The 13,332-nt window shown below is 40.7% G+C and overlaps 1 pseudogene; it reads right to left on the bottom strand.

Moving 5' to 3' along the window:
- Positions 1 to 10,713: 10,713 nt before the first annotated feature.
- LOC149204857 (protein PLASTID TRANSCRIPTIONALLY ACTIVE 16, chloroplastic pseudogene) lies at positions 10,714 to 11,719 on the bottom strand (annotated as a pseudogene).
- Between the last annotated feature and the right edge of the window lie 1,613 nt (positions 11,720 to 13,332).

Genomic DNA, 13,332 nt, shown 5'->3' with positions numbered 1-13,332 from the left:
GAGGGATCCAAACTTATTGAGAGAAGAAGAGGTTGAAGTAATGTATTATATCTCTGACGTGCCTGTTAAGGTTTCCCCCCTCACCTTACTCTACTTGACTGAGCTAACAAGGGTTAACCCAAAAAAACGACTAGAGTAGGTGTCACTAGTTAGCATGCAAGCGTTGTGTTTTCACCAAGGTTCACTTCGAACAGTACGTATTTTCTTCGATGTATCATGGACTAAAAGTAACAAGTTCTTCATACAGAGGCAGGATGACATATAACCAAGTAGTGATAGCTATACAAGCCCTCTTATAATTTACCTAACTCACTTAAAGAGTCCAACATGGTTTCATGTGAAACTATCCTACGAATGAAACAAGTGAACTAACAAACAACAAAGCAAAGCAAGAGTAGAAGCAAAAGCGAAAGAAAAGAAAGTAAGAAAACAAGCAAGCAAGAAAGCAAGCAAGCAAAGAAACAAACAAACAAAGTGAGTAATCAAACAATCATGCAAGCAAACAACTGAAAGAAAACACTACTCCTACTCCTAGACTAATGATGCATGGGCCTGATCACGTGAAGTGATATTTCCAATGCAACCACTAGCGCATTGGTTGACCCATGTTGGTGAAGGCTTGGTTTGTGAGCAACCCAGTTGTGCGAACCAACAAGCAAGAAAGATATAACAATGAAGACAACCACACTTCGTGTTTCAAAGTTCCCACATGACATAAGTGAGTATAAGTGCTTGATGAGCAGTCTGTGGACTTATCATGAAGCTATACTACACTGCGTGCAACTTTGAAGCATAAGCACATTCTTGACTGTGACATGCAAGCAAACGAAAGAAAAAATGATAACTTGTGTCATGCACGAGTGCTTGCAATGTAAGATTCCTCCAATGCATGAGTGATGGGATCTTGTAGTTCGAGTGGAGGGAGTATGATTTGTGTGTGAGATGGATCTTCAATGCATACATATGAGTGACGAGGAGCCTTGGGTGATTGAATAGTTTCATGATTGGAAGTGAGACTAGCCCCAAGAGAGCGAGGACCTGACATAACCATTAGCTCGGGCTAAAGTGCCTCGACATTCTTGGGCGTTTCAACTTCATCATCAGATATATCATCATAAACTGGTGGCTTTGAAAGATCAACTGTGATAGAGTCACGATCGTGATAAAATATGGGAGTAAATGGATCACGACAGCCACAATTAGAAAAATCAATGATTTCATCGACATCCTCATGATCAGATGAATCAAGAACAGGGGTAGATGAAAACCGGACAAAATCATCCTCTGTGTTTTCGGAAAAGACAGATGAAAGATCAAGTGGATTTTCAATGAATAACTTACGCTCTCCATTGTCAAATGATGGAACAACATCCATTGTGTCATGCAAGTGATCAACAATGGGTGCATTCATGGATGAAGAGACACATGCAAAATCATGGATGATAGGTTCATCAAACATGTCAGGAAAGAATGAAGGGGAATCAGACAGAAGGGAGTCATCCTTCGCCGAGTGTTGATGCTCAAGCTTCCACTCATACTCATCATGAATGACAGTGGATGTTGGTTGTGCAATACCAACTCTTTCAGTGGCTTGTTCCTCGTTCACAACAAGTGTAGAGTCCGGAATGGAAGAACGCAAGAAAATATCATTCGGAGGAACACCCGAGTGCGAAGACGAAGGTCGTGGAAAAAGATGCATATGACAACTCGATGGAATCACAACCAAATCTGCACGAAAATTAAGTGAAGTGATGTTGGGAGGATGTGAAAGATGAACATGTGTGTGAGCATGATCCTCAACATCACTCGACGGTGGTGGAGCTGTTGGATGAGGGGATGGTGGAAAATCAATCAAGACAGTGACCACATCCGACTGAGATTGCGCAGCTCCCTCACTGAAGAATGTTGAGTGAGGCTTGATTTCAAAATTATTCTTGGGACAGGTAGATTTCTTAAGGCAATACTCGAACCGGTCCCAAAGATAGGCAAATTTCATCTGCCTCCTCGGAGCTTGAAACTGCAAGTCACGGAAGTGCTACCAAAAATCCATAATCGATTCATGTGGAGCCTTCTGTTGCTGTAGAAATGTTCGGTTAAGATGGTCTGGATCAAAATGATAGATAGTGTCTTCAATGAGATCACATAAGTTCTCAAGTGAGTGCATGCTGTCAGCCGATAGACTGCACAACTATCGAAGTGTAGATTTGTGAAGTGTGTATGCAAGCATCAAGTTGGCATGTTTGTTAGAACACCCATCTTCCTCATGAAGCATGGAAATAAATTCATGTAAGTACTCAGGCCAGGCCACTTCGCCTTCACCATCATACGTGTAAGTGGACAAGAGATCGAAAAACTCCCTCGTGATGGTGACATATTCATGAATTGAAAAGCATCGTGGAGGGAGAAGAGTGTAAGAATCCATGGAAGATATGACAGGTTCAGAACTAGATGAGAGGACACAACTTTTCATCTGGCCCTCCTTCTAGCGCTAGAAATGTTGATGGTGTTGGACCCGCCAACATATCAAGGGGATCTCCCCGGTAAGAAGTCCCAATTAGACCTCAGACCATTTGGTGCATAAGTCCCAGCAGTGGGTCGTATGGTAATGCCTTGACCATGATTTCGCACAGAGGCAAGTAAGATAACTCTGTTGGTAGCAAGGGTGTGACAACTGTAGTGAGTCAAGGAAGGTGCATGATAGGTTCTAACACATGTGGGTTGAGATGAGAGCACCCCTTGGAAACCTGTAATAGTACTCGGATGGGAAGGGAACACACAAGTGAAGATACATCACAAGCTAGAAAGCAAGTTAGCTGGAAATTCAAAGTGATGGTTAAACCAACAACACATTTCAGAAAGATTCATACATACTCATACAAAATAGGCCATACATGCATGTGGAAGAAATAAAATACATATGCCATTTAGAGTAAACAAGATAGCTGGAAAACAATACAACATATGCATGAAACGTGCTGGCTCTTATTATATAAAGAAGTGTAAGCTACATTCATACAATACATTCATGTCCAACCACTAGCTCCAATAGTGGAAAGTTATAGCCACATCCGCCTGCTCCTCCAAAGAGATGTACTAGCTCCGTGCAGTTGAGAAGCCAAGGCGCGTTACAATACTATCCAAGATCTCGCCAAGATAGTCTTATCGGAAGCTTGGGTGACCAAAAGCCTATACATTGAGTTATGAGGTTCTATTTATAGCAAAGGGTGGGGTGACCCTTGAAATTCCCCTTTGTGATAAATTATCTGCCCTCATGAATCTTCTACTTTATGTTTGCTACATCCAACTATTGGCACTTGAACTTCTACCTGACATGACGTTACATTACAATGCACATGTGCTCATGTGAGATGAAATGGCTTGAACAAGCCATACAAGATATCACTGACACTTGGTCTGTTGTAGTGAGACCAACTCTTTGACATGCTTGTGATGATGAAGGTGGCGAGATGATGCCAAGCTTGGTCATTCGTGATGGTGTGCACGCACCCCATGGTGACATCTTGTTGAAGCGAACTATTGCCTCCATTGCATCCGGTGCATTGGTATGTCTCCTTCATCGAACTCGTCTGCTAACATGTGCATGGTCTTCTTGGGTGCGGCTGAACCGACAACAAATTGATGCATAGTGTTCATGGTGATCTTCAAGTGTGTGCTGGTGGTCATGCGCATCAACTTGTCGAAGTACATGTTCAACTATAACTAGAATTTCTTCTTATCTTCGCCTTGGATAGTGCGTTGAATGGGTTGGATCGCATGGGTGCACACAATGACATGCATGTTGCTGAATCCCTTGCATGCGATCAACAACACTGCTCAACATGTCTGCTCCGTGCCAGTTGTTGGGATGGATCTTTAACTTGTACGCATGCAGTTTCATCCATGAGTGCATGTCGCGCCCCTTGCTGTTCCTGTTCTTGCTGCAACTCATTCACTTGTCTGTGAAGCTTCATGCTCTTCCTCGAGTTGCTGCTTCAGCACATGTAACTCATTTTCTGTTCCATTCTCTATCTTCGCGCAATCTTCATGTCGCACCGTCACCTCATGGCCTGAGTCTCCAAATTTTCTTTCTTCACCAGTGGATCTTCTTGAGCTCACAACTTTGTTCTGCCTTTGTGTTGTCAACAATCCTCCTCTTGCATTCGTTGCATTTAGTATGCTGCCTTCAGCTGCTGTTCATGATGCTTCTCATTGTGATGCTACTATTATCATATCTTGATGTCCTTGTATACGAACAACTTGATGTCTGTTATGAAACCAACTCACAAAAAGATAGAAAAGATAGATCAATGCCTCAGAATTCAACCTCTTTGAGGGGGAAACCTCCTTTACATTACATAAATGAACAATTCTTGGATGATACAAATGAAAAAGCCTCATTTCTATATATAAGAGTCTATGGGGTCACTATATAACCAAGTCGACCTAACAATAATAATATAAAGGCACAAAAATAAGAATAGGGGGATTGTATGGGACATAGTGATAACAATATGGGGACAATAGGGGCACACCAATATTAATAAGGGATACAACTACTAATGGGGGAATCACTAATATTATAGGGACCTAACATGCCCCTCTCCTTTAAAAAAGTGTTGTCCTCAACGCTTGAGTAATTCTGGATGCTTCTGTATAAAATTCTCATCCTCCCACGTGGAATCTTCAGCGGATAAGTTCTTCCACTTGATGATATACTCCGAAATTGATCAATTTCGTAGCTGTCGGGTTCTTGTTTCTATGACTGCTTCCGGTTCCAATATAATTTTTCCTTCCTCATAAAGTTCTGGTAATATTGTTTGATCTGGGAGCTTGTCACCTATAACCTTATTTAAACATGAAACATGGAAAACTGCATGCACTCGAGAAGCTGCAGGAAGCTCCAATTTGTATGCCATAGTACCAATATTTTGCAACACCTTGTATGGACCATAATACTTTGGTGATAATTTATTATCCTTCTTAGCTTGCTTGAGGGACATTTTTTTATATAGTTGTATAGGTAGGAATACCCAGTCATGTACATCAAAACTTCTTTTGCTGCGATGTTGATCTGCCTATTGTTTCATTCTATTCTATGCCAACACGAGGTTATCCCTTAAGAGTTGGAGAATTTGTTGTTAATGCTCGATGTGATGTTCCAATGCTTGAACCTTATAATTTTCTCTTAATTATGATGTGATGGATGGTGGCTGATATCCATAAAGAGCCATAAATGGGGTCATTTTTGTTGTAGTATGGAAGGAAGTGTTATACCACCATTCAGCCAGAGGCAACCATTTGACCCATTGTGTCTGTTTATTAGATACAAAGCAACGAAGATATCCTTCCAAACATTTGTTTAGTATCTTAGTTTGCCCATTAGATTGAGGATGATAAGATGAGCTATGAGCTAATTGAGTACCCAGACAAGAAAATAATTCTGTCCAAAAATTTCTAGTGAAAACGGGATCTTTGTCACTTACAATAATCTTTGGGTTTCCATGTAGCTTTTGAATTGTTTCCATAAATGCAATAGAAACTGTACTGGATTTAAATGGATGTGATAATGCACAAAAGTGTGCATACTTGGTAAGTTTGTCAACTACCACCATGATGACACTCTTTCCCTCATACTTGGGTAAACTTGTGATAACCATTGAAACCTCCTCCCAACATTGGCTTGGAATGGATAAGGGTTGTAATAAACCTGGGGTCTTAATTGTTTCAACTTTATTTTGTTGGAAAACCAAACATTTCGCCACAAACTTTTGAATGTTTGATTTAAGGCCATCCCAAAAAAATTCCTTCTTAACCCTGTGGTAAGTTTTTAAAAATCCTGCGTGCCCTCCTAAGGGAGATGTGTGCAATTCCATAAGAATATTTTGTTTGAGTTGGGAATTCATATAGAGGTATAAGTGATCTTTGTACCATAACGAATCATTTTTCCAGCTAAATGTGTCAGATGTACTGGAATCTTGTTGTAACTTTCGAATAAGTGCCCACACTTCTTCGTCAGTCTTCCATTCCTCCCTTGCTTCGTTTATCCAATCTGTTTGGATAATAGAAATGGTGCACAACAATGCTTCCACATCCTCATCCTTTCTTGAGAGTGCATCTGCCACAACATTTTGCTTCCTTTTTTTGTAGATGATTTCAAAGTCATAACCCAACATCTTTGTGAGCCATTTTTGTTTCTCTTCATAGGATAATCTTTGTTCTAAAAAGTATTTAAGGCTATCATGATCTGTTTTTACCTTGAAGTGTCTTCCCATTAGGTAGGGTCGCCATTTCTTAAGTGCATGTAGTATTGCCAACATTTCCTTTTCATGAATATCTTTGTTTAAATACTTTCCCTTGATTGGACGACTTTCGAAAGCAATGGGTCTTTCATCTTGCATTAAAACAACACCAATTCCATTTCCTGAAGCATCACATTCCACAATAAAGGTTTTTGTGAAGTCCAGTGTAGCTAAGACCGGTGCTTGGCACATTTCCTCTTTAATATGTTCGAAGGCCTTTGTTGCTTCTGGAGTCCATGAAAATGCATCTTTCTTCAATAATGTTGTTAGAGGTGTTGCTATTCTCCCATAATTCTTAACAAACTTGCGATAATAACCTGTCAACCCGAGAAATCCTCGCAGATGCTTTATGGATGTGGGGATTTTCCATTCCTTAATGGCTTTAATTTTGCTAGGGTCTACCTTAACTCCTTCATGAATACAATATGAACTAGATATTATACCTCTTGTACTCCAAAGAAACATTTGGATCTTTTTGCATATAATTGTTTCTCCTCCAATAGTTGTAGCACCCTGTCAACATGTTCAACATGATCCTTCCAAGACTTGCTGTAGATTAGTATATCATCAAAAAATACTAACACAAATTTTCTAAGGAAGGGTTTGAAAATGGAATTCATCAAACCTTGAAATGTAGAAGGTGCATTGGTAAGGCCAAAAGGCATGACCAAAAATTCATAATGACCCTCATGAGTTCTAAATGTTGTTTTCGGAATGTCTTCAGTCTTCATTATGATTTGATGATATCCTAAACGAAGATCCAACTTGGTGAAGTAAATTGATCCATGCAATTCATCCAATAATTCATTAATGACAACAATGGGAAACTTATCTTTAACAGTGAGCTTTTTGAGCTCCCTATAATCCGGACAAATGTGCCATGATCCATCCTTCTTGTGCACCAATACTACTGGAGCAAAGGAAGAACTTTGACTAGGTTGAATTATACCAGCCTCTAACATTTCTGCAACCATATGTTCAATTTCACTCTTTTGGGCATAGGGATATTTGTACGGCCTGATGTTTGGAGGAACACTTCCTGGAATCAAATGAATAGCATGATCATGATCACGAATAGGTGGGAGACCTTTGGGAGTCTCAAATACCTTGGAATGATTGTCCAAGACTCTTTGGAGATATGGAGAAATAGATGATTTCGGTGTGGAAACATCTAGCGAACATAATTGTGCAATTACACCTCGTTTTTCCCTTTTTAGAAGCTTTGTCATACCATTAGAGTTGATTATCTTTCCCAGTTTCCCTGTAATGCCCCTTAATTCAAATTCCTTTCCTTCCGCAGAAAATTTCATGAAAAGTTCTTGAAAATTAAAAGCTATTGTACCCAAGGATTGTAGCCATTGGAATCCTAGTACAACATCAACACCTCCCATTGGAATGGAAAGGATTGGGCTATTAAATACATATTCTCCCATGGATAGCTTGATATTATGGCACTTTCCAGAGCAATTTATGGTTCCTCCACTTGCAACCATCACTTGACACTCTGGTGCTGGATATAGGAAGCAATTCAACTCTTTTGCTATCTTACAATGAATAAAATTGTGGGTACTTCCTGAATCAATCAAAACTATTACCTTTTTCTTCTTGATATTTCCTTCTATCTTGATAGTTTGAGGACTGGTAATTCCAGCCAATGCATCAAAAGATATGGTCGGATTCATTACTTCTTTATCTAGGGTTTGTTCTTGGAGTATATCCTCTTCTTTTGACATTTCTTGTTCCTTTTCTTCCTCCTCTTCACAATCTATGTAGAATAATTTCTTCTCAGCAAACTTATGACCTTTAGTGTATTTGCTATCACAACTGTAACAAAGCCCTTTTGCTGTTTTTTCTTCCAATTGTTGTGGTGTCAACCTTATAGGTTGTGGAAGGCTAGGGGCAACAAGACTTCCATCTTTATAGTTGTGAGTGGTAGGCTTCCTGGTTGCCATAATTTTTCTTTCCATTTTTCTTGCTAACCTGAATGCCTTCTCCAAGGAATCAGGTGGTGGGCCCCAGTATTGTAGCAATAATGCTACAACTCCTAGAACTCCCTTCTTTAATTTTATCAACCCGGTAGTTCGTAACAAACTTGGAAGCGACGGTGCTGTATGCACAAGTACTAGCTCTTGCCGCAGCTGTCACTTTGTCAGCTGGCGCAAGTCCGCTAGGGGCTCAAGCCAACTTCTATGAGCTCTTAGAAGAAGCTTCTTAACTGATGGATGAAAGCTAACTCAAAGGAAGCTAATCTACTTGCGGAAAGAAACTGAAAGCCAAAAAGAAACGCAAACCCTAGAAAACCCTAATTCTACCAACTAGTCCTACTGATGCAAAGGAAAGAGTGCAAACTACAAAAAGAGATGCCATTACTTCTAGGAAGGTAAAATGCATGTGTCTAAGTTATCACTATCTGAAGAAAACATCTTTTTGTATTTTTGCTTAAGTTGTTGAAATTATCATGCATGTGCTTCTAACTAGTTTTCCACTGTGCAGGGATGGATCAAGGGATGAAATGCTTTGGGAAAGGTTGGGATGGTACAGAGAGGGTCTAAGGGATCCCTAACATTCTTTCTGAGAGTTTCACAAAGTCTGGATGCCATGCAACCGTGTTTATGAACTTCTACAGGAAGTCTGCAGGGGTTTCTACAGGAAGTTCTGTAATTCTTCTACAGGATGTTTCGAAATGGGATTTTTGAGGATGGGTGATTGATGGAAGATGCATGGATGGTTATGGAGGTAGGATGGGGGTCTGAAGTGACCCAGGAACTGATGGATGGAGTGGTGAGATGATATGTGGAAGGCTGATTTGGCTTTAAGGTATTTGAGACAACAATGGAGAAGAAGGTAGGGTTACGTGGGCAAGAGGATGGGTGTGAAGCGAGAAGCCTAGATATGGGATGAATCAGATGGCTCTGATGAAGCTTGACCATGTGAGTGAGTGATAGAGATGCCCTGCACAATGCACATTCAACCGAATCAATGAATTCTTGCAAACAAACTAAGTCCTAGCTAACTTAATCTAACTGTCAATGAAATGAATAAATAGCAGCCTCTTTTGGAAAGAGAACCATGTACATCACGTGAGCAAGAACATTCCGAAAGATCTAAATGCATGACAAACTCCTACCAATCAATTCCCAAACATAAAAAGCTACTTTAACCAACAAAAACAACCAAAATAACAAAGCAAGATCTAAAGAGCAGATTCTATTTCAAGAACGCAACAAACATACATAAAGATAAACAGGGGAGGTACTGGGCGCTTGAGATGGGCCCAACCCCAAGAGCTACAGCCTCCCAAGAGAGATTTAGAGCTGGTGCAAAGATGAATTCATCTTTATTAATCAAGAATGAAGAGTTACATCAAAACTGTCCACAAGGAGAGCTTGAGAATGAGCTGAAAGCAAAGCTAATATATTGCATACAAATCGAATTACAAAATGACTACAACACGGCTATGAAATGACTAACTAATAGCTACTATCTACTGGCTGACTAGCTAACATCCACTGGCTAACCAAAATGAGGCCCTAAGCCTTCTTATTTATACAAATTGAGGACCCAACAGTCCTCCTAAACTTTAGGGACTCGGCTGCCCAAAACTTGGAGTTAACAGCAATCCTACTTGACTTGCTTGGCTGCCCTTGTGCTGATTGATTCGGTGACCCTTGAAATTCGAGCTGATGGTGGAGAATTCGAGGTAAGGGCCCATAAATGAAGGGGACACTTTCCTACAAATCCTCTAGCTTGTTCTCCCACGAATTTGGCTGCCAAGTGCTCATTAAGACCTTCAATTTTGTCTCCAAGTTGACCAAAAAGGCTACACAAAGCACCCATTAGACTTGTTGGCATAATGACTAACCAAATTCACTCTATTAACATAAATATAATAAAAAACATGCAATAAACTAATGAGAATGGTGGATTAAGTCAAATTAGGAGGTTGAATGAGCCCAAATAATTGTCCATTTTTGGGGCTCATCATCACCCCCCTACTGAAAGTGTTGCTCATCCTCTGAGCAACCAATCTCTCTCCTCATCTTTGATGGCCCTGGTGGCCTCCTTGGCTAAAATCTCGACCGATTTCTCCTTTGGCTTCCCTCTTTTCAAACTTCCTGTAGAAACAGTTCGCTAGCTTCCTGTAGAAACAGTCCTCTGTCTTCCTGTAGAAACTGACAACACCACTATATCCTGCTTGGCTGTGGGTGATTTTCCTTTCAGCTGGCTGTGGATACCTTAGAGGTGCCCTCACTGACGTGGACTTGTTCAATCCTTTCCATTCTACTCTGTAGTATTTTCTCCCTGGGTGTTAGTGTGGTTTTGTCCCCCTCTGTTTTGGCAGCTTGGTTTAATGCCAGTGTTCCAATCACTGATGTTGTTGGATACATCTGTAGGGTTGTGCTTTTCTGGCTTGTCACCAACTTGTCATCATTTGCCTTGCCCCAAAAATATCTACACCGAATGCTTTAGCCTTGCTTGCAAAATAATCGAATGAAGTAGTTGCAGCACCTGCCTTGACTTGGGCAGCGAGTTCAGTGGCTTCAGCTTCTTTTTCTGCAAGCCTTTTTGCTTCTGCTTCAAGTTGTTTAGCAAGCTCCTGTTTTTTTGCGTGAATTTTCTGCAGCTATGCGCTCTTCTTCTTCAGCTTTGGCTTTCGCTTGGGCCTCGGTGAAAACTTCCTTTCTTCCATCTGTTGGAATGGCACTTAAAAGCTCATAAACTGGCAGAGAAGGTGCAGAAGGGCTGGCTGCAACATCAATAGTCTTGTTCTCTGAGATGGAAGTGTTTGCGAAAACCCCAGCTACCACAGATGCAACTTGTGTCTTTGAAACCTTAAACCATGGAATGCAATGCTGAATTTGCATTGATTACTTTGTTGTTTACGTCTGCACTTCCTTCCGCCTTAAGAACAAGGTTGCAGTCTTTCTCTGAAATAAAATCATCTGTGGAACTGGCCTTCAGGATAGTGTAACTTAATCCCATTTCCACAATTCTTTTAGTAAGCTCTGATAATGATATTTTTGATTTTCCAAACAAGTTGCTGAAAAATGAAGAGATTCCATCAAGAACATTTGAAGATCCTCCATCAGATTCGTAAACACAACAATATGATTCACATTTGCTAGCTTGGCTTCTTCAATAACGTTCAAAGCATCAGTTGTAGTAACTTTGAAACTAGGTCCATCCTCTGTGGGTCCTATTGATACCACTGCTTTACTGGCATTTCCGATGGCTTTAGCTGTGGATTCAATATCCTCAAAACTGAATTCTACTGCATTAAGACGCTTGGCATCCTCTGCAGCAATTATCTTTCTCGGGACTCCAAATTTGTCGAAGAAAAATCCATTTTCTCTACTTTTGAAAGCTGTGTCGTACTTCCTGTAGAAGACCCACCCGTTTTCTGTAGAACGCCCTTGCATAGGTGGGTTTTAAAAAAATATGGCCGAGAAAGCTTGGTGGAGGATGACAAGTTAATAGATTGTGGGAGCAGAGGACGCGTACTTTGGCTAAGAACATTGCAGGTGCAAATGAATCAGCGGGTGGTGAGAGTCAGCCGAGCCTGTTTTTCAATTACAGCGTGATTCGTGATGAGGAAGTGAAGTGGCCAGGCATACGTGGCCACATGCAGACTGCAGTGCTATCATGAACTGCATGTTCTCTTCTGGATCAGTTGCACTAGAGTTCAAACGACCAACACTTCCTGTTTTTTTAAATTTTCACGTGAGTCAACTGTCCATGTGTACTGCGTGACTGCCGGCTGAGTTATAGAGAAGACAATCAGATTAACCTTGATAATTTGTAGCTTAATCCCACCATTCCATTAATTCATGCAGTTTTTAAATTAAATTTATGCAATAGAGGAATGAGTTTCAGTCAGATACCTCGAAGTTGAATGGCTGCCATGAGCTGTTGTGGCCTGTCATTGCTGCATGCATTGGTTTTTCTGATTGCATGTGGTTTGGCTGCTAATCTTTGATTGTTTTTTCCTTGTGCAGGTGTCCTTTGGCCAGATCTAAGCTGCATGCATTTGTTTCCACGTTCAAATCTGCACCTTCAAGCTGCTGCTGCTGCAATGTCACAGAACCAGAACTTGTTTTCGCCATTTCTCCCAAACGGTAAAGCGGATTGATCTGAAACTTGCTGAGCATGTTCCTATCATCATTATGCATCTCCCATAGAAAAATCGTGATCAATGGATCCACGGATTTCGATAAAAATGGAAAATGGTTGAAGATTTTAGATATCGATTTCTCGGAAACCGTGCATCAGAATCGGCTGAAACTGCTGGGGTAGGCTACTATCACCCATGTGCATCTCCCCATGAAACAGGTTTTAAAATGGATGCACGGATATGGAGAAAATGCAAAAATGGCTGATGGCGATGGAGGCTGATTTCTTGGAAACCGCGCACCGGAACGGCATGAAATTGCTCAGGCATGTTGTCATCACCCTTGTACAATTCCCCATAAAACGGTTTGTCAAATGGATGCATGGTTTTCAAGTTATGACAAAAACAAATTTTGTTCCATGTGGTTTTTTCTTCAAGGCATTTTGCAAGTGTTTGCATGGAAGGGAAAACTGAGCTTGGGCTGTGATGCAGGTATGGAGATGATGGAGGAGGAGTTGGAAGATTGCGTGAGGGCTTCTGAACCCTTGAGGAAGCTACCATGTTCGCCAAACCACTTTTTGAAATCCATGTCTAGTTTCCCACAATTTCTACAGGAAGTTCCTGTAGAAGCACAATGAGAAGCATAATGAGGTGGAAAAAATGATGGAGAAAGGCAAGGGATGGACACACAAGTGCTTGTAGGCCTAATCAACAGATTCCCACCATCAGATTCCATTTTAGACTTGAATTTGGTTCGTCCAAAGGTTCTACAGGATGTTTCCTATAGAAATACAGAGCTTCCTGTAGAAGGCACAAGAAAAATTCCTTTAACCTTGATTTGAGTGCTCCTCCTGTCATGAAACGTCCTTCTTGCAACCTGCAATTAGCCAATGGAAATTAGTTTTATTTTTCTTTTTCTTTTTC

The sequence above is a fragment of the Pinus tabuliformis genome, chromosome 1_2 (assembly GCF_031772625.1).
Source record: "Pinus tabuliformis cultivar Carrire ecotype Pingquan chromosome 1_2, CPIR1, whole genome shotgun sequence".
In the NCBI taxonomy this organism is placed as follows: Eukaryota; Viridiplantae; Streptophyta; class Pinopsida; order Pinales; family Pinaceae; genus Pinus; species Pinus tabuliformis.
The sequence above is the reverse complement of the archived record's forward strand: the minus strand, read 5'-3'. Positions and strand labels throughout refer to the sequence as shown.